The sequence below is a fragment of the Octopus bimaculoides genome, chromosome Z (genome assembly GCF_046866305.1).
Source record: "Octopus bimaculoides isolate indiv1 chromosome Z, ASM4686630v1, whole genome shotgun sequence".
Taxonomy (NCBI): domain Eukaryota; kingdom Metazoa; phylum Mollusca; class Cephalopoda; order Octopoda; family Octopodidae; genus Octopus; species Octopus bimaculoides.
The window spans coordinates 5223561-5248263 of NC_142944.1; the positions used below are offsets into that span (position 1 = coordinate 5223561).

Here is a 24703-nt window from a genome sequence, read left to right on the forward strand (position 1 = left end):
ATATATATATATATATATATATATATATATATATATATATATATATATATATATATAAGAGAGAGAGAGAGAGAGAGAGAATGAATGAGAATGCGAGAGAGGAAAAAAAGCACTTGTATAGACTTATTTATAATAATAGCATAATAGTAAGAATAGTTCTTGTAATTCTTTCCAAAACTTGCTTTGGGACCATTTGTGATTTTTATCTGTTAAATGAATCGATATTCAAAGATTTGGGAAAATGCTTAGAATATTAGTAGATAATTCTATTTGATTAAAAGCATTGTGTTTCCTTGGGAGAAAAGACAACACTAAATTAAAATATCCCCGTGTCCCACAACACAAAGTAAAGTTCCAAAAATATTCATTGTTTAACATGTGAGTAAAACATTGCCAAAAATTGGTTTTTACTGTTTCTGTTTACTTCATCTATCTTGCAGATTTAGAAGTCGATATTTTTTATTTACCTCATTTTAAAAAATTTCGATTAAATTATTGTATTATAAAATGTGTAAAAGAGAAAGTTTTTCTTGTGTTTCATCAGTAAACAAAGCATGAACGATTGCAATAATCGGTTTACGGCTGCAGCTGGTGCTCCGTTCTGTCTCCACCGGTTTGTTTACCAACTTCAGCTTGGTGCTTTTCTTTATCATATTGTTTCTGTCAATGACATGCAACAGGTGCTATACATTGATCTATGGAGTATAATTTTACAGGGTGTCCACAAAGTAGAAGCGTTCCCCACTCGGTGGTGTTTCGGAGAAAGTCGTCCATAATTGTTTCATTTTTCTCTATTATGTGCGTATGTGCATCCGTAGATTTCTATTGAAGTAATAAGCAGAAAAGAGAAGCCGTCATAAGAAAACTTAGGTTAAAAATAACATGAACATGATTTTTTTTTCTCAATAGAAGTAAATTCCAAAGTAAACGTTTCTAGTAGAGAACAGAAGCAGCGTATTACTTCATTAGAAATCTACGGATGCACATACGCACATAATAGAGAAAAATGAAACAAATATGGACGACTTGCTCCGAAACACCACCGAGTGGGGAACGCTTCTCAAAAATAACCTGCAGTTGTTTCCTTCAAAATTCCTACATGCTCGAAATGTACATACATCAAGGTATAGTTGTAGAAAATTTCACGAACAAATATTAATTTTCCTGGAAGTTAAGAAGAATTTAAGTGGACTCTGTTGGAATTTCCGAAAATTGTCCCCCACCCCCATTCCAAAACACTTTCACCGGAAATTTTTGTATATTCGGATTCTACATAGTAAATACTATATGCATAGAAAATTTCATTAAAAAATATTCATTTTTCTGAAAGTTATGACCTCCTAAAATCTGGGGGGGGGGGTAAAACCCTGTAGTTATGCCACATGAGGATTAATACATACTTTAAGAAATTATTTGTTATATCTAATTGTTTATCTTATGATTTTATTTACTCCATGTACCCACATGGGGATTAACGCATACTATAAGAAATTATTATTTCTTATATTTAATTGTTTATGTTATGATTTTATTTACTCTATGTACCCATACTTTGTGGACACCCTGATTGTTAAGATTTCTCTTGTCTCTACAAACCGTTTAAAATCGCTAATAAATGTACGCTGTTTCTATTAAAACCGTAAGGATAAACGTATACATAGTTGATATCCCTTATTTGGCTCCTACTCGAGTGTATTCTACCATTGCCTTTGTTTCCTCATAACTTTCAGAAAAATAAAGGTAGTGTGAGGCAAACGAGGTGTTTTTACTGGATTTTAGACTTAAAAACAAAATCCTAATCAGCTGAGCTAATGGTCTTCCTTAAAAGCATTATAACATAATCTGATCACTATTTCAGAAAATTATCACCGTTCTCTTTGAGCATATAAAAGACAAATTTGGCTGGGGCAAAATAGGTAAACAAAGATAAGGTAAATTTGCCTTTTCAATTCTCCAGAAAACCAACCCATACACATCAGTATTTATCCCTAGACACCGGAAAGATGAGAAATGCAACGAAAATTTAAGATATCTAGGTCAAATGAAAGAAGGTCATGGAAAAACGGCACATGATATGAAATTAACTAAACTCGACTAAATCTAAAAATTCAACGTAAAATATCTTCTCGAGCTTTCTTCACGATCTGCTGGAGTGACTCTCTTCCTGATGTAATTTACGCACCATCCAGTTAAAGAGAAGAAATAATTAAAATTAGTCGTTACTCATTTTACCCCTTTTTTAGACATCATTTTTTTTGACACTTGAAAATAATTATCGAATTATATATTAGTATGGGAAAAAATTGACTTGGAATCCAGCAGAGAAAAGAATATTGATTGTTAAACAGCAAAAATTATACAGATATTTTATTAGCAACCTCAATTACAACCGGGTCAAAGTTGAGGGAACATTTCTTGAAAAAGTACCTGTCACCTGACTATGTCTTGGACTCCCTCAACTTCAACAACTATGCTGACCAATTTTTAATCCTAAAGATAATGCAACAGTACAAAATAATGATGCAATACTTGCAATATAATGATTTCAAATAGGTGGTGAGAAAATAACAAGAAATCAGAGATTACTCATTTTCCCCTCCCCCTCTCCTCCCATGTTTTTAATGAAATTTCCTACAAATTCCTTTCAGCTGCTGTAGGCTGCGATTACCTAGGAATTTAATTTAAAGAAAAAAAAAAAGATGGTGGGCACACACACACACACACACAAACACACACACATACTGACAGACATCTAATTTTTTTTCTCAAAATTTCATGTTTCATTTTCTAGATATTGTGATGTATATTAGGACGTATGCGTGTCCATCATTTTTTTTTCCACATTAAATTTAGATATAATCATAATTTACACCATCTGAATGATATTTTTCTGGAAGTAATTAGGGAACTGACAGTTCATGTGAATTTTCCAAAACTCCTCTCTTTCCTCACCCCCAGAAAAATATTTCACAACAAATTCCGTTTTAATTGGCATCTACAGGCAACTGACTATAAATCAAGTAGATAATGCTAATCCCATGAGAGAGTTGATAATATTCTGCACAATGAACTTGGCATGATGAATGTTTCTGCTCAATTGGTGCCATGTCTTCTGACATCTGATCAAAAGCGCACCAGGCTGATTCCGTCACAGGAAAATCTGACACTGTTTGAAGCAGATCCAGCTGGTTTCCTTGAATTTTTCCTAACCCAGGACAGATGTTAGCTTCATCACTTTAAGTCAGAGACAAAGAGACAATCCATTCAGGAAAAACACCCTCCTCACCTGATCCTGAGAAGGCCAAGGTTGTTTCCTTTGCAGTGAGGGTAATGACTTCAGGTTTTTGGAATGTAAAGGGCATTGTGTTTATTGGCTATCTTCAAAGGGACCACACAATCAATGGAGAGTACTATGCCAACATGCTGAGGCAGTTGCGAAAGGCTCTCAAGACAAAACGTCCAGGAAAACTAACAAAAGGAGTCGTGTTTCATCAGGGCAATGATTCAGCGCAAAAATCTATGGCTTTAATGGCTGCTGTGCATGAGTGTGGCTTTCAACTGGTTGATCGACCAGTTCTCTATTCTCCTGATTTGTCCCCATCTGACTATCATCTGTTACCCAACATGAAAAAACCGTTGGGAACCAGTATCGCAGTGGTGATGATGTTATATATGCTGTTGCTGACTTTTTTTGAGCAACAGGAGGAATGCTTCTTCACCTGTGGGATCCAAACACTGCAACACCGATGGAAGAAGTGTGTCGACTGCAAAGAGGTCTACGTTGGAAAATAAATTTCACATTCCATGTGACAATCTTGGTCAGTCAATAAACTTTTCAGCCAACCCTCATAAACTGCAGCTAAATGAATGTGAACTTAAACTCCAACTTCTTCCACCAAGGTCAGTGCCTCAGCATCAAAAGTGGTTATAAGAGAAATCCTTATTGAGGTAAAGGGTAAAGGGCGAAGACCCTCTTCGGTCATGAGTGACCATGGGATTGCATCTAGAAAGTTTCCGACTGAGGCACAAGTCTTTTCAAGCTTAGCATATTGCCTGACGATAGAAGGGTAATTTTAAAATGGGCTGGTTATGTGACACTGGCATTGGCCATGGCTACGATCTCACTTGGCTTCCTGGGTCTTCTCAAGCACAGCATATTTCCAAAGGTCTAGGTTGCTTGTCATTGCCTGTATGAGGCCCGTTTGAAGGTCGTGTTTCACCACCAAATCCCTTGTCTTCTTGGGTCTATCTCTTCCACAGGTTCCTTCCACTGTTAGGATGTGACACTTCCTCACACAGCTATCTTCATCCATATGCAACACAGGACCATGCCAGAACAGTCGTCTCTCTTGTGTACCACATCTGATGCATCTTATGTCCAACTTTTCTCTCAGGGCGTTTACACTCTGTCATGTATGCACACTGACATTGCATATCTAGTGGAGCATACTAGCTTAATTTCATTCAAGCCTATGCATGTCCTCAGCAAACACAGCCCATGTTTCAATGCTGTGTAGTACAGCTGTTCGCACACATGCATCATACAGTCTATCTTTCACTCTGAGTGAGGGGCATTTGTTACTAGCAGAGGTAGGAACTCTCTGAACATTGCCCAGGATATTCTTATTCTAGCAGCTAAACTCTCAGGGCATTCATCCCCACTATTGCCTTGGTCACCTAGGTAACGGAAGCTATCAGCTACTTCTATTTTTCCCTCCTGTCATGTGATGGAATCTGTTTTCTGTACATCTTCAGTGTTTATTGCCCCTGTGCATCTGCCACACACAAAAACTATCATTCCTGTTAACCTTCCTCTGATATTGCTGTACCTCTTATCTGTCCATAGCTTACTCTGGGTACATCTTATGGAGTTTCTACCTGAACCTTTTCTGTTGATTGAGCAGGACCACCTACCTGAAGGGATTTGTGATTCATCTGCCTTCCTACTTACTAAGACTTTGATTTTTACTAGATTGACTCTAAGGCCCTTTGATTCTAGACCTTGCTTCCACACCTGAAACTTCTCTAATTCTGGTAGTGACTCGGCTATTAGAGCAAGGTCATCAGCATAGAGGAGCTCCCAGGGGCAGCCTGACTTAAATTCCTCTGTTATTGCCTGGCAAACTATGAATAAGAGGGGGCTGAGGACTGAACCTTGGTGGACCCCTACTTCTACCCAGTATACTATACTCGTTGCCAACCCTGACCTTACTGACGGCATCCCTGTACATGGCTCGCACAGCTCTCACTAACCACTCATCTATCCCTAGTTTCTACATTGACCACCAGATGAGGGATCAGGGGACTCTGTCAAAGGCTTTCTCTATGTCAATGAAAGCCAAGTGCAGAGGTTTATCTTTGGCAAGAAATTTCTTCTGTAGCTGTCTTACCAGAAATATAGCATCAGTGGTGCTTTTCACTGGCATGAATCCAATCTGCATCTCATCTAAACTGACTCTCTCCCTAATTAATTGGGCTATGACCCTCTCTGTAACTTTCATCATTTGATCTAACAATTTGATACCTCTGTAATTATTCCTATCTAATGTGTCACCTTTACTTTTGTAGCAGTTGACTATGGTGCTGCTACACCAGTCATTGGGTATGACTCTATGTATCACCTGGTTGACTATACAGATGATTAGACTATAGCCTACACCAGTGCTTCTGAAACTATCAGTTGTGATGTACCGGAATTTTTTTTTCCTATGTGTCGGACCGGTAATATTTCTTAGTAATATTAATTTATACCAAAAATAATATATATAATGAATATAACAAAAGTTGACAATTTTTTTTATCGTATATTTACATTGTATACAAATAATACAATATTACATAAGCATTTCATAATGTTTCTTTCTTTTCTGGAAACTTGCCACATACCGGCAGCTGATGGCTCACGGACCAGCACTGGTCTGTGGACCACCACTATGAGTAGCACTGGCCTGCGGACCACCACTTTGAGTAGCACTGGCCTACACTACCAGATATTTTAAGCATCTCTGCAGTTATTCTTGATAGGCTGGGGCCTTTCCCTTGCTTTATCTTCTAAGGTACTGTCAATTCGAATAGCTGGTCCTTCTGTTGGGTCAATATTTGGCAGATTCTCTTTCTCCCATTCATTCTCTTCATTTAGCAACCTTTCATAATGGCATCTCCAAGTCTCTCTCTTTGCAGCATCACTAAATACAAGTGAGCCATCATCCATGCAGACACATTTCTCTCTTATGGCATCATGATTCTCTCCGGCACACTGTGTGTGTCTTTGTTTGTCCCCACCATCGCTACTTGAAAACCGGTGCTGGTGTGTTTATGTGCCCGTAACTTAGCAGTTCAGCAAAAGATATTGATAAAATAAGTCTTGGAATCGATTTGTTCAAAAACCCTCCAAGGCGGCGCCTCAGCATGGCTGCAGTCAAATGACTGAAAGATGTAAAAGATATGTATGTATGTATATAAATATATATTTTATATGTGTGTGTATGCGTGTGGTTTACAAACAAAGGAGGTATCAACACATTTTGAAGATTTCATATTTGCTTGCGTAAACAATATAATTGCTTCATTGAAAATTTCGTATGAGAAAGAAAATTTTCCTGATATTTTAATTATTAGGATCTTGAAGTAGAACAAAGGGAGAGTAATCCCTCGCACTTTGCTGAAGTTACCTCCCAGTTGTAAGCTGCCAATCTCATTATGTGAGCTGAACTACCAACAAAACAAACTGTACTCGGAAGCTTATCACCCAGAGTCAAGTAGCTAAACAATCAGGCGATTTTTTCCTCACTAATTTCACATTCTGAGTCAATTATTTTATCTAAATCAATCAATGAATAAATAACTACACACACCGATGTTAAGCGATGATGATAATGATAACACACACACACACACACACACATATATATATATATATATAAAAATGAGAATGTGTGTCTGTCTGTCTGTCTGTGTGAATCCCTAAAACTCGAGAACTACGCAACCAATTCCATTCAAATTTTACACATGCCTTACTTAGGGTTCCAGTTGTGTTTTAGTCAAAAAAATTATTAACTTCTTGCAGAGTTCGAGCCCACGGCAACATAATATCTCCTCCACTATTTAAGTATTACGTGTCAAAAGTGAAGCAAAAACACTCATGTCAAATACTTTCACTTTAAAAATGAAACTATTCCACTAACTGAAACAATCACATTTCGATACTGTAATGACAGATACTTTCAGAGAGAGAGAGAAAGAGAGAGACAGAAAGAGAGAGAGAAAGATGTATATGTATACATATACATGTATATGTACACCATTTCGATACTGTAATGACAGATACTTTCAGAGAGAGAGAGAGAGAGAAAGAGAGAGAGAGAAAGAGAGAGGGAAAGAGAGAGATGTATATGTATACATATAGATGTACACGTATATGTATATATATATATAGATCTATATATATATATAGATGTACATGTAATATGTACACATATATACATGCATACATATATCTATACATATATACACCCATCACACACACATACACATGCACACAAACACACACATTAGTCATTTGTTTTCTTATCCAAAACTACATCAAAAGTACTGAATGGATCTTTATGAAATTTGGAAATTATATTCTTTGCATAACGGCCATAACTCCCATGAAAATTCATATATTTTTGATGTTGATGAAATTTTAACCCGAACATAACAGATGAGCATTATTTAGAAAATGATGTCACACGTTATCAAGGCTACCATTCTTTCTGGATGTGCAAAAGGGGATGACGTCTTTATTCCAAGAATTCCTCTTACTCCATCAGGAGCAGACATTCCTTTTACATTCAGAAGACTACAATTCCCCCTTCGTGTGACTTTTGCCATGTCCATAAACAAATATCAGGGTCAAACACTGTCTGTAGCTGGTCTTCTCTTGGAAGAGCCCTGCTTCTCACATGGACAACTGTATGTTGGCTGCTCAAGAGTGGGCAGCAACAAAAAACCTATTTGTATATGCTCCACAAGGGAAAACAAGGAACATAGTTTACAATGAGGTGTTATAATCACAACAGCAAGAAAGTATGTACATGATCACCTTCTTTTACAAAACTTCATTGACTTTCATATATTTATATTGATATACATATATATATACGTGTGTTTGGGTGCGTGTGTGTATATACATCTCTATATATAAAGATGATGCGTAGTCTAGACGGCGTTTTTAGATTTCATTATTCTCTTTAACCCGGGCAACGCCGGGTATTTCTGCTAGTATATATATAATATTAATGGTTTCTTATTAGGAAACCAATGGATTTTATACAGGGCTGCAAGGAGGTGCTCAGAATAACTGAGACAAGAGTAAAATATTAGTTAAAGAATAAAAAGACTGGGTTAACAACTCAACATATCACACCCCCTCAATGAACAATGTTTCTACAGGTGGATGTCAGTGTGTGTGTGTGTGGGGGGGGGAGGTACCAGCATCGGCCACATTCAGGCGGTGCTTTTTATGTGCCACCGGCAGAGGAGCCAGTCAGAAGGCACTAGCCCCAGCTATGATATTGGTTTTACTTGACTCAACCGGTCTTCTCAAGCATATCATATCGCTCAATGCATCAGGGGTATTCTTAACAGGGCCAGACATGTGTGGCTGTGATCTCGCTTTAGTTGTCGGGTCTTCTCAATCATGGCATATCTCCAAAGATCCCAGTCTTCTGTCATTGTCTCTCTCTATATACTTTATTAAGAAAGCTGTATTCAAGTACTATTTTCTTCTACCTTGTTTCACATGTGCTTTCTCTGGTGTGTGTGTATATATATATATATATATATATATACACACAAACACTCAGTGGAATAGGAAGAGAATGAGGGCTGTACCAGCAGTCAGTTGGTGTCCCTTTGTAGCTGACTATACTGGAACAAATGTAAAATGGTGTGCATCGTTCAAGGATACAATGTGCTACCTGATCCAGGAATTAGATTCATAAACTTATGATTTAGGCCACACACGAGGCTACACACCTTCACACACATATACAAACACATACACACATATTTATACATATACACATGTCAGAGTGTATATATATTTATATACATATTAAGGTGCATGGCTCAGTGGTTAGCATGTCGAGCTTATGATCATGAGGTTGTGAGTTCGATTCCCAGACTGGGCTGCATGTTGTGTTCTTGAACAAGACACTTTGTTCCACGTTACTCCAGTTCACTCAGCTGTAGAAATGAGTTGTGACATCAATGGTGCCAAGCTGTATCGGCCCCTGTGCCTTTCCCTTGGATAACATCAATGGCATGGAGAGGGGAGGCTGGTATGCATGGATGATTACTGTTTTTCCATAAACAACCTTGCCCAGACTTGTGCCTCAGAGGGTAACTTTCTAGGTGCAATCCCATGGTCATTCATTACCAAAGGGGCTCACACTTTAAGAGAGAGAGAGAGGGTGGGAGGGAGAGGATTGAACTGTATGAATAGGCAGGTAAGTTTGCTAGAGTGTGAAAGGAGAGTGAAAGATGGAGGAGAAAAGAATGCAGGGAGTGAACACAAGTAGAAGGAAAGGGTGTTAAAAAGAGGAGTTGCAGTAGAGAGAGAGACTCATTAGGGACAAATTGTGTCCAGGTAAGATTGTGAAGGTGCAAAAGGTGAGTGGGGGATAGAGAGGATGGGGATGTAGTGAGTAGGAATGCAGGTGTAGAGAGGGAGGGAGGAGCTTTAGGAAGAGGAGTCGTGGTGATGGGGAGAGGGGCATAGACAAAGAAAATCAGGAAAGACCTGTAGACATTTACATCTTTCCTTAGACATTCTATTTCCTCTGCTGCTATACAAGACATTCTGATGATGGGATGAGTTGCAAACATTTTGTGTTGCAAGTGATATACATTCTGCACCTAATTATACAAACTACACTTGAAACAACTGTAAGGTACTGTCAACACATTTCTTTTCAATCAATAAAATATTTTCTCAGTCATGATTCTATGGACTTAACCTATCTTTCAAATTTCCTATCCTAAAACTAAGCTTGCTGGTGCCATGTAAAAAGCTCTCTACTGGTTTCACAGCAGTCATTAGAGGGGCAATTATCAGTTGTCCTACAGTTGCATTACTTTCAATAAGGTAATTTTCCTTGGTTGTGATTAGCTGTATTTTTATTACAACTTTGCGCGCGCGCGCGCGCAGGCATGGCTGTAGGATAACAAGTTTACTTTCCAATAACGTGGTTGTATGTACAGTCTCACTGTTGACATTTTAAGTGTCTTCTACTATAGCTCTGGTTTGACCAAGGCCTTGTGAGTGGATTTGGTAGATAGCAACTGAAAGAAACCTGTTGTATGTATGTGTTTTACAAGCTTCTTGCCTTGGCATCACATGAGTTGTGAACGTGTGTCATTGTCATGCAGGTGGTACAGTGTCCTTTGTTTCCATTCATTTGAGGAAATATCAGATGCCCATTCTGTCAGCAGAATAGGAATATGGCTGTAGAAAATCCACCTTAACAAATCCCATTCAACTCTTGTAATCATGGGAAAAAAGTGGACGTATATAAATAGATAAATAAATAAATATATATATATATATATATATATATATAATAGATAGATAGACAGACAGACAGATAGATAGATAGACAGAGAGGTGGGAGAGAGAAAGCGACAGATAGCGGAAGTGAAATGCATGTATGTGTGTGTGGTTTATTTAGATGTTTTCATTTTATTATCGTCATTCCTCATTGATATCTAAATATTAAACAACGCATTTTCCTTTCCATTGTTTTGAAAGGAGCGTGTAGATTACTGAGACAAGCATTTGTTCATAAATATTTACTACGCTTCCTTGAGTTTTACTGTGAACTTAATGTAGAATTCTACAACGTGCATGATTTAAAATTAGCACTAAAAAATTAATTTTTTTATTAACCAGAGCGAGGAAAAAAAAAACGCATTTTACTAAAACTTTTACATATAAAACAGAAAAAAAAAAGGGTTTTTTTTCTGTATATAAATTCACTGACAAGTTTAACTATTGTGACAATATTGTAGTAACATTATGAAGTTAATATTTTTGTACATTGTGTGGAGTGATATAGTTTAGCCCCACGACAGGCCTGACTGAGTAAACTTATCAAAAGCATTCCAGCCGTGACCCTTAGTTCTTTTTCTTTCCCATGAGCGAGGAATCCAGGGTTGATTATCCAACGTGTCCTCTTCTATGTCGGTAGAATTTGATTCGAGGAAGATTCGGCTGCTATTTCTGGCAGGTTTAGCAACGACATAGAGGCTCTATCGTTGGTTTTATTTAGGAGTGTGTGAATGGGAGGTGATGTGAATGCCATTTCCAAAACTATTAGAAGTGTTAATGTCATTTTTTGTAATTGCAATCGGAATGAGAAGACCAGAATTCCAAAGGTTTTATTTGACACTCGTTAAAATAAAAATAAACATGTCAAAAGTATAAACACAAACATACACACACATATATATACACACACTATATATATACACAGAACAGACACACATTGGCAAGTTTTGCATAAAACCTACTGCGAACTGTGTTGAGATACATGATTTCTGGATTTCAGACAAAAACACTAAAATTAAGATTAAATTCAATCAGAACATTCGTTTTCACCAATATTTGGTTATACACTTTGTATGTGCCCGCCCTTTTTTTTTACAGTTCAAGATTATCTTGAAATTTAAATTTCACTTTTAGTGAAATTGGGCACTATTAGACCGGAAAATGATAATATTCAGCAGTGAGGACAGGAGAAGCACAAGGAAGCGATATCGAACCTGCTAGGGTGATATTTGGTTGATAGACTCTTAAACTATACTCCGTCGATTTAAAGAAGAATGACACGTTAGTTGGAATTCTTCCGGGAGAAAAAAAAAATGGAAAAGAAAACAGGATGTTTATAGCTTTTGGTTATAAATTCTACTTGAGCATGTTGACCTGGGGCTAAAGAGCAACTATATTTCTTTTTGGCATATGGCTTGGATATCTATGATAAAAATATTTTTTGAACTGTCTTTACAAAATTAATTGTCTAACGATTTAAAATGAAAAATTCTAGAAGAAAATACAAGTTATAAATTGTTGAAAACATATTCTATAAGAACGGAAGAAGAGTAGTGTAAGAATTTGAGGTAAGGCTAGTTTGACTTCCGTTTTCTCTCATTCACTGCTTCTATTTCTTTTAGTGTACTACCTCGTCCAAAGATACGCACCTGCATTCGGGGGGGTACATAACTGTTAACTACCCAACATCTAAGTTTTCTACCCCTTTTCTTGTCTACTCTCTCCTTCTCTCATATATATATATATATATATACACACACACACACATACGTGCATATATATATATATATATATATATATATATATATATATATATACACACACACTCAAAGATACAAATACATATATATTTGTGTATACGCACACACACATATATATGTATACATACACATTGTATTTATATACACACATACATACCTAACTGTGTATAAGAAGTACACATGAATGAATATTTACCAACACACAATTGCAAGTGTGTTGTCAGTGTGTATTTACGTACACAAATAAACAATCTTCTACAGCTGCTCTTTTGTATTATCAACACTTCTAGTAGGAATTATACATAGTTCTTATGAAAATATATACTACATATTCAGAGGATATACTATCTACTAGTTGTATTGAGGTAAGTAGTGTTCAGAACTGTATGGGCTTCTTCCATTAACTTGAAAATATATTCATTCTAACCATTCGTTTATGTCTTTTTTAGCAAAAGTTCTTTGAAGTATGGTTGAACTCCTTCCACTGTTTTTAATATTTCATTTGACAATTAAGTGTAATATAATGAATGTGATCGCAGTAGCTGTTGCAAGTACCTAGATGTAATAAACATCGAAATAAATTATGGTTTGGAAGGTACAACTATCTTCTACAAAATAACATGTTTCTATGCTATATACATACAGCTTATTTGAAGATTTTTCCCAAAAAATGTACAATTTTGAAGTATTCTTGTGTCATTTGCACTATTTCATTCGAGTCTCTGTATAACATTATTTACTAACATTTGGTAATAGGTGTGCCATATATATATATATATATGTATATATATATATACACACACACGCCATTTATATATATATATATATATATATATATATATATATATATATATATATATATGTATATAAATATATACATACGTGTGTGTGTGTCTATACGTATGTGTATGTATGTTTTGTGTCTATGTGTGAGTAGAGCAGCCGATCGTCAGTCGTTAGAGCTTTGAATATATTGGTTTGCGGCAATCGTTCCGGTTCTCTGTGCTTTGGGTTCAAATCTCGCCGAGGTCAACTTTGCCTTTTATCCTTTTGGGGTCGATAAATAAAGTGTCAGTTTTTCTTTCTTGATCAATAGGAGGATGGGTTCCGCCAGGTTTTAAAATGCCCAAGACACGCCTTACGTCACAACTGTACCCCTACGACTTCTATAGGAGTTGAGGGCACTAGGTAAGGCATAAATGTATGTATATATAAATGCATGCATATGTATATATATATATATATATATATATATATATATATATATATATTGTGTGTGTGGATTAGAAGCACTAAGCAGTGATTGATTTATATAAATAAATATAAACTTGTCACCAGTTCAGATACGCTTCAGACATTCGAAACCGCCAAAAGGCCGTTCACTGCATTTTTTTTCACGAAGAAAAATTCTCGCTGTTAACAAAAACAGTAGTCGGGGGTGGGTGGGGGCGCCGAACTGACCTGGTATGTTTACACCTTTTTGTCTACAGCCAGAATTTTTCTCCATGACAAAATAAACGAATGGCATTCTTGTTTGAATATGTCTCAAGTATATTTGAATCGGTAGCAAGTTTATACATAAATATGTGTATGTATTCCAGACTGGAAAACAAAACCTACAATCAAGAGGCCTCAAACTTGGCTAAGACAAGCAGTAAAGAAGTTTGGACCCTGGGGTTTTCAGGGAAATGGCTGGGCTCAATATAGAAAAAAAGAGTAGATAGGAATTCCATATGCTGTACCCTGTATAAGCTGTGGATGTACAAGAGATATAGTGGAATTACAGGTACTTTGACGGAAAAAGCAGGCTTTGTAGGTGACAGAAGGACCACATACAAAATAATGACTAAGAGCGAGGCATTTAAGCCAATTAGTCTCTTAAATACCTGGCTGGTTCACTCACTATATAAGTAGTTGATAGTTTTTGTTGGTGACATAATTAGCAGTGGATGTGATTGCTCTGGAATTATAGAAACCAGAATAAGAACAGGTTGGTAAAAGTTCATGATGCTATTAACACTGCTGGTAACAAAGGCCTCCTCTCTCAGAGTGACGGTCAAATTGTATGATGCTGGTGTTAGAACTTGCAATTCTGCATGGCAGTGAGATACAGGCTTTGAATGTAAAAGACTTGTGAGGGTTAGAAAGAAAGGAACTATGCTCTGTGGTTGTGTAATATTAGTTGTGCATGATCACAAGAGTACAAACCAGCCGAGAAAAAAAAACTAAGTACAATGTGCAAGAGAAAAGACTGTTGATATGGGCATGAGATGTGAATGGAGGATGATTGCTGTATAAGGATGTGTCAAGTGCTCCCAATTAGTGGAGCTCATGGAAGAGGGAGACCAAGGAAAACTCGGAATGAAGTGAAAAGTGACCTGAAAATGCCACAGTTTGTGAAGGAGATGACAAAGAAGCCGACTGATTAGTGAAATGCAGCAGTGAAAGACTCAACCATCCACAGCAAAACATGCATTGAAATGATGGTAGTTATGGAGGCTGGTAATTCAATATGCATGTGTGTGTGTGTGTATTGTCATTGTTTTAATTTTCATCTTTTCATGCTTGCATGGGACAGATGGAGTTTATTGAAGTAGATTTTTTTTTTGTTGTTGCTAAATAAGGTAATATTTCCCTACAGACAGACATGCTTTTGCAATAATCATGCAATGTCAAGGCAAGGAGACACACATATACACACATGAATGTGATGGGTTTCTTTCAGTTCTTGTCCACCTAATTCACTTGCAAGGCTTTGGTTAGCCCAGAGCTATAGTAGAAGACACTTGCCCAAGGTGTTACACAGTGGGACTGAATCTGAAACCATGTGGTTCAGAAACAAACTTCTTAACCATACTGTGTAGCTTTGTGGTTAAGAAGATATATATAAATATATACCAGAGTAAGCATGTAAATGTGAAACTGGGTGGGGAAAAGTAGTACTCGAATACCAGAGGTAGAGTAATATGCTTTATTATTATTAAAGCTGAAAAAACATCACAAAAAAACTGCTATTCAGAGTTTCACGTTCCCATTTGTCAGAGTTGTAATTCAGACATGTTCTTTTCTTTTACTTTGTGTCAGTCATTTGACTGTGGCCATGCTGAAGCATCACCTTTAGTTGAGCAAATCGACCCCAGGACTTATTCTTTGGAAGCCTAGTACTTATTCTATCGGTCTCTTTTGCCAAACTACTGTTATGGGGTCGTAAACGCACCAGCATCAGTTGTCAAGCGATGTTGGGGGACAAACTCAGACACAAACATACACACATAAATAAATATATATATATATATATATATATATATATATATATATACGACGGGCTTCTTTCAGTTTCCGTCTACCAAATCCACTCACAAGGCTTTGGTTGGACCGAGGCTATAGTAGAAGACACTTGCCCAAGGTGACATGCAGTGGGACTGAACCAGGAACCATGTGGTTGGTAAGCAAGCTACTTTCTTTCTTTATTAGCCACAAGGGCTCAAACACAGTGAGGTACATAAAACATATACGAATGAATTATATGAATTTGATGAAAATGAAGTGGCTTACCTACCCTCCCCCCACAAGTGGGCAGTTCCACTTTACCATTTATACAACAATTAGCAGTCTTTTTAAAATAATTTTTCACAAATAACTTTAGTTCATAATGAGTCCTTTATATTCCACCAATATGGTTTCAATTCTTCGTATGCCACCACTGGCAGCAGCTCGTCATATCGAGCCTGCTGCTTGGTGACTATCATTTTCCTTTCAAATGGTGTCTGTAATCTTTCACCTCTATCTCTTTCTAATAAAATAACTCTAAAATTATCCTTACCTATCAATTTTACTCTTAAGTTCTTCATTTTCATGACTTTTTCCTCAATTTCTACACTTGTAAATTATCGAATTCTGAATATTCCTTCCAAAATTATTTCTCCTTCGCTCCAGTTCACTCTCGTCCATCACTTCATCCTCATCGTCCATCAATTCAAATTCTTCTTTCTCTTCCCATCTTTCACTCACTACAGTCTTGGAATTTTCATCTTCCTCCACCCTCTGTATAGTCTCCTAACTATAACTTCTGAATAACATCCTCCATTCACACATTTCCACATACTTTTTCCTTCATCTCACCATTTCCTGGCTTCTCATTCATTTTTTCCTTTTTCCCACCTCTTTTATTCTTTCTCACACTCTTTGGAGGTGAGTCTCCACTGTTCTCCCTCCTCTTTGCCACAGTACAATCCTCCTCCATTGCCTGTTCCACTACTATTGGGGTTTCTTCCTTTCTGTTCCACTACTTCCACCTTCTCCTCTTCATTCTGTGGGCAAACAGCCCTTAACTTACCTTTTTTACCACATTGATAGCAGGTAGGAGGTCTCCCTTTCACCGTTATTCTCATTGTATATCCATCAGGTAATCTCACCTCTTCTGCAATCTCATGCATCTCCGTTAGGCCAACTAGAACCGTGAGCCCCAGCCCATATCCCAACCAGTTGATTTCTTCTGTTCTCTTTATTTTTAATACTTTTGCTTCATCTTCCATATTTTCCATCACCACTGCCAGCAGCCATGCCTCCTCTATTTCAGGAGGCATCCTTCTAATCATGATTCTGGACACTCTTCTCCCACAATAACTTGGTAGTAAGGTCCACAACTTGGTTTTAATTGGCACAGTGGAGTGGTTTATCGCTAACACTAGTGAACCTAACCTCCACTGTGCCAAATTTTCTTTCTCTGTTATAGAAGGTGGTGTACTCCTTCACCTCTAAACATTCTTCAATCTCCTCTATTAGATCTACCTCAATCTTCTTCAGGACTGAGGGCCATGTTCTGTAGACAACAGTTCTCTTTTCCACCTTTTTACTAACTTCCACTGGGGGTGTCAGCAAAAGACCCTCTCCATTCTTCTTCAACAACTTTCTTGCGTCTTTCCACTTACTTTCTTCTACTACAATTTCCAGAACTTGCAGGATGTTGGTTGGTGTACTTTTAATCATAGCCAATGCATAACTACTACTTGCAGCTTCACACATGACTGGGGAAGAGTCTTCTCACAACAGGCCAACACTTTCATAATACAACAGTTCAAAATAAGTTTCAACAATATAACAATTCAACGTACAACAATAAAACAATGGTAACAACTCACTCTTTCAATGACAAAAAATCAACACCCATACGCCAGCGGAAGCGAGCTACTTACCACACAACCAATCCTGCACCTTGTCATCATTTAACATTCTCTTTTCTGTTTACATGGGTCTCACGAAATTTGTTGCAACAGCTTTTCTACAGCTGGATGCCCTTCCTGTCACAAACCATCACCTGTTTCCAAGCAAGGTAATATTTCCCTCATGGTCAGAAAGTGTTTTTCCATAGAAGACTGGGGCCAAACAACATCACTTATATGATGCTCAGCTATCACATGATGTCAAGACAAAGATACAACATACACATGGGGGGACACACATTTGTGTGTGTGTGTGTGTGTGTGTGTGTGTGTGTATATATATATATATACACACACACACACTCATTTCAGTCATTAGACTGTGGCCATCCTGGGGCACCACCTTAAAGAATCTTTAGTTGAATGAATCGACCCCAGTCACTAGCGTAGCTAGCAGGAGTCAGTAGTGGTGGTCTGCCCTGGGCAGCACTTTTAAAGGACCACCACTTTTGGGTTTGCTGTAAGCAATGTGTTTTATGTGGAGTCAGGGGGTAGCAAATGGAAGGGCTGCCCTGGGTGGCACACACTCCAGCTTCACTAGTGATCCCAGTACTGACTTTTTAAGTCTGGTACTTGTTCTCTTGGTCTCTTTTGCCAAATTGTTACGGGGACATAAACACACCAACACCAGTTGTCAAGTAATGATGGGGGACAAACAAAGACACACAAACACAGACATACAAATATAGACATATGTATACAACAGGCTTCTTTCAGTTTCTGTCTACCAAATCCACTCACAAGGCTTTGGTTGATCTGAGGCTATAGTAGTAGACACATAATGGGACTGAACCCAGAGCCATATGATTGGGAAGCAAACTCCTTACCACACAGCCACGCATGTTTGTATCCTGTAAAGTGTAATTTGCTGCCACCTTTCGTGCTTCTTACCCCATTCTTATCTAATCATTGATCGTTTTTCCTCTTTCATTCATCTGCCCGTTAATCATCTCATTCATCACTCATACTTCACCTTGCAAATTATCAAAGGGTACCCTACATACCCAACCCAAATCAGTCTCATTTCTTCACAAGGATTATGTATGAGGGGCTGTATAGATCTAATCTCATCATTCGTTTTTTTTTTGCTTGCGTTCTCTCCTCCATCAATTTCCCTCTCCAATCATCTCTCATCTCACCACTTAACATGTTCTCTTTCTCACTCACCCCTCTCTCTCTCCCTCCCTCCCTCTCGCTGCCTTCTCAAACTTCAACATCCTCTTTTACCTGCCCACATGATCCTTGCACCTCTTTTCTTCAGCGACTCACTTTGGATCCTTGCTACCCTCCTCTATTTCCTTCCTTTCATTTATACTTGCCCTTATCGTTGGATGGTCCTAAATACCTCCCACAAGCCACGTCATCACCTTTCCTTTCTCTTCTCCCCTTCCATACTCTCTCTCCTAATAGTCTCTACTCAGTTACGCTCTCCACAACCACCTCTACGACTATAAATCTGTTTTTCTTATGTTTTACCCTCTATCAATGCTGCCTTAGGCCCTTTAATCTTGCTAGCTGCCATTTATAAAGCACCCTATACACTCTAAAGTGGTTGATGTTAGAAAGAACATGCGGCCATAGAAACCGGACCAAAACAAACATTTGAACATGATTAAGTTCGTTAATTTGTCACTACCATGCAGCATTGCAATTCTAACACAAGCTTCATACACACTTTGTCCTCCACTCTGTATAAAAAGATCTTTGTTGCACCAACAGTAGTAGCTCCCTAAACTTACCTGAACTTTCTCCAACATATGTGTGTGTGTGTGTGTGTGTGTGTATCTGATGGGCTTCTTTAGGTTTCAGTCTCCCAAATCAGCTCACAAGGCTTTGTGAGTGGATTTAAGAGACTATAGTAGAAGACACTTGCCCAAAGCGGCACTCAGTGGTACTGATCCTGGAGCCATATGGTTGGGAAGCAAACTTCTTAACACAGCCTGCATACATACACAAGGAATGAAGCTAGTATGCTCCGTTGGATGTGTAATGTCAATGTGAATACCCGTCAGAGCGTAAGTATCTTGAGAGAAAAGCTGAACATTAGAAGCATCAGTTGTGGTGTGCAAGAGAGACGATTGCGCTGGTATGGACATGTGGTGAGAATGGAGGAGGATAGCTGCGTGAAAAAGTGCCACACCCTAACAGTTGAGGGAACCCGTGGAAGAGGTAGGCCCAGGAAGACCTGGGCTGAGGTGGTGAGGCAAGACCTTCGTACATTGGGCCTCACCGAGGCGATGAGTACTGACCGAGACTTTTGGAAATGTGCTGTGCGTGAGAAGACCCGGCAAGCCAAGTGAGATTGTTGCCAGTGCCCCTGGACTGGCTCTTGTGCGGGTGGTACATGAGATGCACCATTTTGAGCGTGGCCGTTGACAGTACCGCCTGACTGGCTCCCATAGGATTTTCGAGTGAGATCGTTGCCAGTGCCCCTGGACTGGCTTGTGCGGGTGGCACATAAAAGACACCATTTCGAGCGTGGCCGTTTTCGTGCGGGTGACACGTAAAAGCACCCACTACACTCTGAGTGGTTGGCGTTAGGAAGGGCATCCAGCTGTAGAAACTCTGCCAAATTAGATTGGAGCCTGGTGTTGCCATCCGGTTTCACCAGTCCTCAGTCAAATCGTCCAACCCATGCTAGCATGGAAAGCGGACGTTAAACGATGATGATGATGATACATACATATATATATATATATATATATATATATATATCCTAAAAAATAGAGCTCAAAATCGATGCATTGAAGATACTTTATTGCAGCAACAGTTATAATAGCAGAAACAACAACAATAAGCCAAACCTATGCACATTTCAATAGAGTATCCAGGATAAATAAACCACATTATATATATGTATATGTATGTATATCATCTCGTCTCCTCCTTGCACACTTATTCCTGACTGGGTTGAAGCACAGATTCCTCAAGTATGCTTTCCATCAGGTCCTGTCGTAAGCAACCATCTCCCATTGATCTGATTGGATCCCCCATCAAAGTCATGGATGTTATCGAACCATCCTGCTTGTGGTCTACCCATAAAACTCGCCCAATCATTCTTTTCTGAGATATTCTTACCACATGTCTGTAGTTCTCTGTGATTTCTTTCTCTTGTTCACCTCTCTGATCTCTGAGCTACACATTTTCTCAACTAATGTTACTGCAAAGAACCTATGGAGGAATCCCATTTGCAATCAATATTCACAATTATATTCTTTTGGCCATTATCCATTACATATACACATGATGGGCTTCTTTCAGTTTCTTATTTCTTTATTGCCCACAAGGGGCTAAACATAGAAGGGACAAACAAGGACAGACAAACGGATTAAGTCGATTACATCAACCCCAGTGCGTAACTGGTATTTATTTTATTGATCCCGAAAGGATGAAAGGCAAAGTCGACCTCGGTGGAATTTGAACTCAAAACATAGTGACAGATGAAATACCGGTAAGCATTTCACCCGACATGCTAACGTTTCTGCCAACTCACCGCCTTCTTCAGTTTCTGCTTACCAAATCCACTCATGAGGTTTTAATCAACCCAACTGCATAGCCACACCTGTTTCTATCTTGAAACTCATTTTTTAGGGTTTGAAACCAATTAACTATTAAGGATCACAAGGAGAATTTCCCCAACAAAACACAGGTTAGACTAATTTGTCCCAACAAATCGGATTTAGGAAAACTTAATAAAATAAGAATTAGGAACAAGGTCAAACTCAACTTATGGAAAAACACACAAGGAGCATTGGATTGGTTCTCCAAAATACATATAGGAAATAGACATAACCTTAGACTAATCCAGATTGATATTCAAAACTACTATATATATATATATATATATATACATGAGAGATAGAGAGATATTAATGGTGGTCTCTCATAAACTGAGAAAAACGGTTCTGCAATTTCTTGAGCAACCTGAACAGATAATTTATTTATAATGACCAAAGTCTTGTGCTGTACATTAGTTGTCCTTCCATCAAATTGACACTGGTCAAGTGTACAGTGTGCCACACGTCAATGTCAAAGTGACCACAGAACACTATGAAATAGAATGCTTTGCTCAAGAACACAACACACTGCCCAGTCCGGGTATTGAACCCATGATAATCTTACAATTATCAGTGTAATAACACTGCTATACTTCACTATACCCTGCTCTCAACAAAGTTCACCTTCCTGCCCATCATCTAACATCTTCCTCTTACCTTTATCTCACTACCCCCCCCCCCCGCCTCCCATCTCTAGGATGCCTTCTAGCCTTTCTTTCCATTGCTGCAATCACCCCCCCCCCCCCGAACTTTTCTCTCTCCAACTTCCCTGACAATAAAGCTTTTGCAGCATACATACTCTACTCTTCCCCTTCATCCTCCTTCCGTGATATCTTTTCCAGTGTTGTCTCCTCCACTGTTCTCTCTCTCTCTCTCAGCCACCTTTTCTCTCACCATCCTCTCACCTACAGCTTGTCTATCCCCTTAGCACCCTAACACTCCAGCCATTCTTTCCTTCAATGTCTCTTCCAACCCAGTCTGTTGTTCCTTTCCTGTCTGCTTTCCCTCACATCTTCTGTCCATACTTACTTCCAAAATGGTCCAAAATACAAATATAAATATATACGACAGGCTTTTTCAGTTTCCATCCACTCACAAGGCTTTGGTCAGTCTGTGGCTATAGTAGAAGCTACTTGCCCAAGGTCTCACAGAGTGGGACTGAACCCAGAACCATGTGGTTGGGAAGCAAGTTTCTTACCACACCGCTACATTATGTACATATATGAAGAGAGAGAGAGAGAGAGAGAGATATGTGCACTTCAGTCATTCAATCTTCTAATTTTCTTATCACGTTGCCTCACCCCACCCTTGTATCTCTTCCACCCCAGCTCTTTCCTTCCGTCCTGTTACTTTTCTCTCTTGCTATCCAGAAACATCTCACTTGTTAGTCATTCTTCATCCATTGATATTGTTCTCCACATCCTCATGTTACAATGGCCACCCTATTCTCCCCTCCTTGGACCATGAAATCATCTCTCCTCATGCACTACACCGGTCCATCTCTCTCTCCTCAGCTCCTGTAGCTTACCCAAACTCATCATCTGCCCCCACCCCCAGTCAACTACCCTTCTGCTAGCTTCCCTCTAACCCCCCACCTCAACTCATGCACCCCATCTCCTCAACCCTTAATATTTGCAGACGTTGTCTACCTCTCTCTCTTACTCCCACTTTCCCTACCTCTTCCATCAAACCCTCCTCATTCACTGCAACTCTTCCTATGAAGGTGCCACCTGGGTACCTCATTGCTATGATCTCTTTGGGGATACCATCAATTCATTCTCACTCTCTCTCCTAAATGTGAGTAGCCATGTAGCTCCTTAACAACAAGAACCCCAACCCCTTCACCCATATCTTTACCCCACCCTCCGCCGTAACATAAGAACACAGTTACCCCCACTTCAGTTTGAAGACTTGTGAGCTCATGGTGACCTCACTAGTGCTGGTGATAGAAAAAAAATCCTAGTACAAACTGTAAAGTGGTTGGCATTTGGAAGGGCATCCAGCTGTAGAAACTATGCTGAAGCAGACACTGGAGCAAGATGTAGTCCTTGGATTCTTGATAAACCATCCAAGGAACATGGATGTTAAAGGATGATGATGATTATTATTACTATGTGCATGCACATATGTATGTATGTATATATATTTGTGTGTGTGTGCATGCATGTGTGTGTATCCTCATTTAATCTCCATTTTCCTTACAGTTCTATATTTAAGAGATGAGTACATTATTTACATTTGATGGATATTTGTCTTCATCTTGTTTCTTGTTAACACAACGTTTCGCTGATATACCCTCCAGCCTTCATCATGTGTCTTGGGGAAATTTCAAACCTGGGTTCTCATTCCTGAGGTATTTTTAGATATTATTGTTATTATTGTTATTATTATTGTTGTTCAGGTCAATGCTTGGAATTGAACTCAGAATCTTGGGGTTAGTAGCCTGCACTCTTAACCACTACACCATATGCCTGTGGGCAATTATGGAGTCAATTTTTAGGGCTTATCAATCTAATATTTTCCTATTCTTCCTTAATACCGGTTCCCATATGCTGTTCACATCTACACTCAGTCTGCTTAGGAGGTTGTTGTGTCCTAGCATATGTGCTGCTTCTTTTAGTTTTCGTATTTTCCAGTGGTGTTCTCTGTCTATTATTTTAACTTCATCCCACAGAGGGAGGTGTTCTCAAGTTTTCCATACATGATCAGCTATACCCGATTTATCAATATCTCCTTGTGTCACAGCTTTGCGATGTTCCTCTACCCTTATTTTGAGGGGGCGACATGTTTCACCTTTGTATAACCTACCACAGCTGCATGGAATGGAGTACACGCAGTCTTTGGTCATATTCTCTTCTATTGGTGGTTTTTACCTGAAGGAGATATTTGCAAAGTGTTGTATTACTCTTGAACACTGTCCTGATGTCAAATGGGCCACATATCTTTTGTATCTTTCCAGAGAGGCCTTTCACATAGGGTAGACAGACTGTGGTCAGTTTATGGGTTTCATCTTCTCTTTTGTTCATATTTGGAGTGGATACTATACTTTTGGGGTAGTTGTTGCTTAACAGATCATTATTGAGCTTGATCATTTCTTCATGGTGGGTATCATACAGTTTAAAGAGAGGGGTTGTTCAGTGCTTAAAACATTGAGCAAAGAATATAAGTAGTGATTGTTACTGAGCTTGATCATTTCTTCGTGGTGGGTATCACAATCTATCAAGCAACAACTACCCTAAAAACATACTATCCACTCCAATTATGAAGAAGAGAGAGGATAAAACTAATAAACTGTCCAGAGTCTATCTGGCATAGTGGTTAAGAGCACAGGCTACTAACCCCAAGATTCTGAGTTCGATTCCAAGCAGTGACTTGAACAATAATAATAATAATAATAATATCGAAAAATACCTTAAGTTCGAGATTTCCTCAAGAGACCTGATGAAGGCTGGGGGGTATATCAGCCAAAACGTGTTAACAACAAACAAGATGTGGACAAATATCCATTGAATGTAAATAATGTCCATTTTCCTTGTTGGCACAGGTTGGGTGGTTTAACAGGAACTGGCAAGT

General features: G+C 38.6%; 1 protein-coding gene across 4 annotated transcripts in view; it reads left to right on the forward strand.

Annotated features, from left to right (window-relative positions):
• Window positions 1-11283: 11283 nt before the first annotated feature.
• LOC106870458 (kelch-like protein 9) overlaps window positions 11284-24703 on the forward strand; it is a 68853-nt gene continuing 55433 nt past the window's right edge. Inside the window, exon 1 of one of the 4 annotated variants that reach the window (XM_014916560.3) lies at window positions 11284-12159. The gene's annotated coding sequence lies outside the window, so the exon portion shown is untranslated. Of the gene's footprint in view, window positions 12160-12390; window positions 12717-24703 lie in introns of those variants that run through there. The other 3 variants (XM_089365439.1, XM_052973767.2, XM_014916559.3) reach the window with 3 other exon arrangements.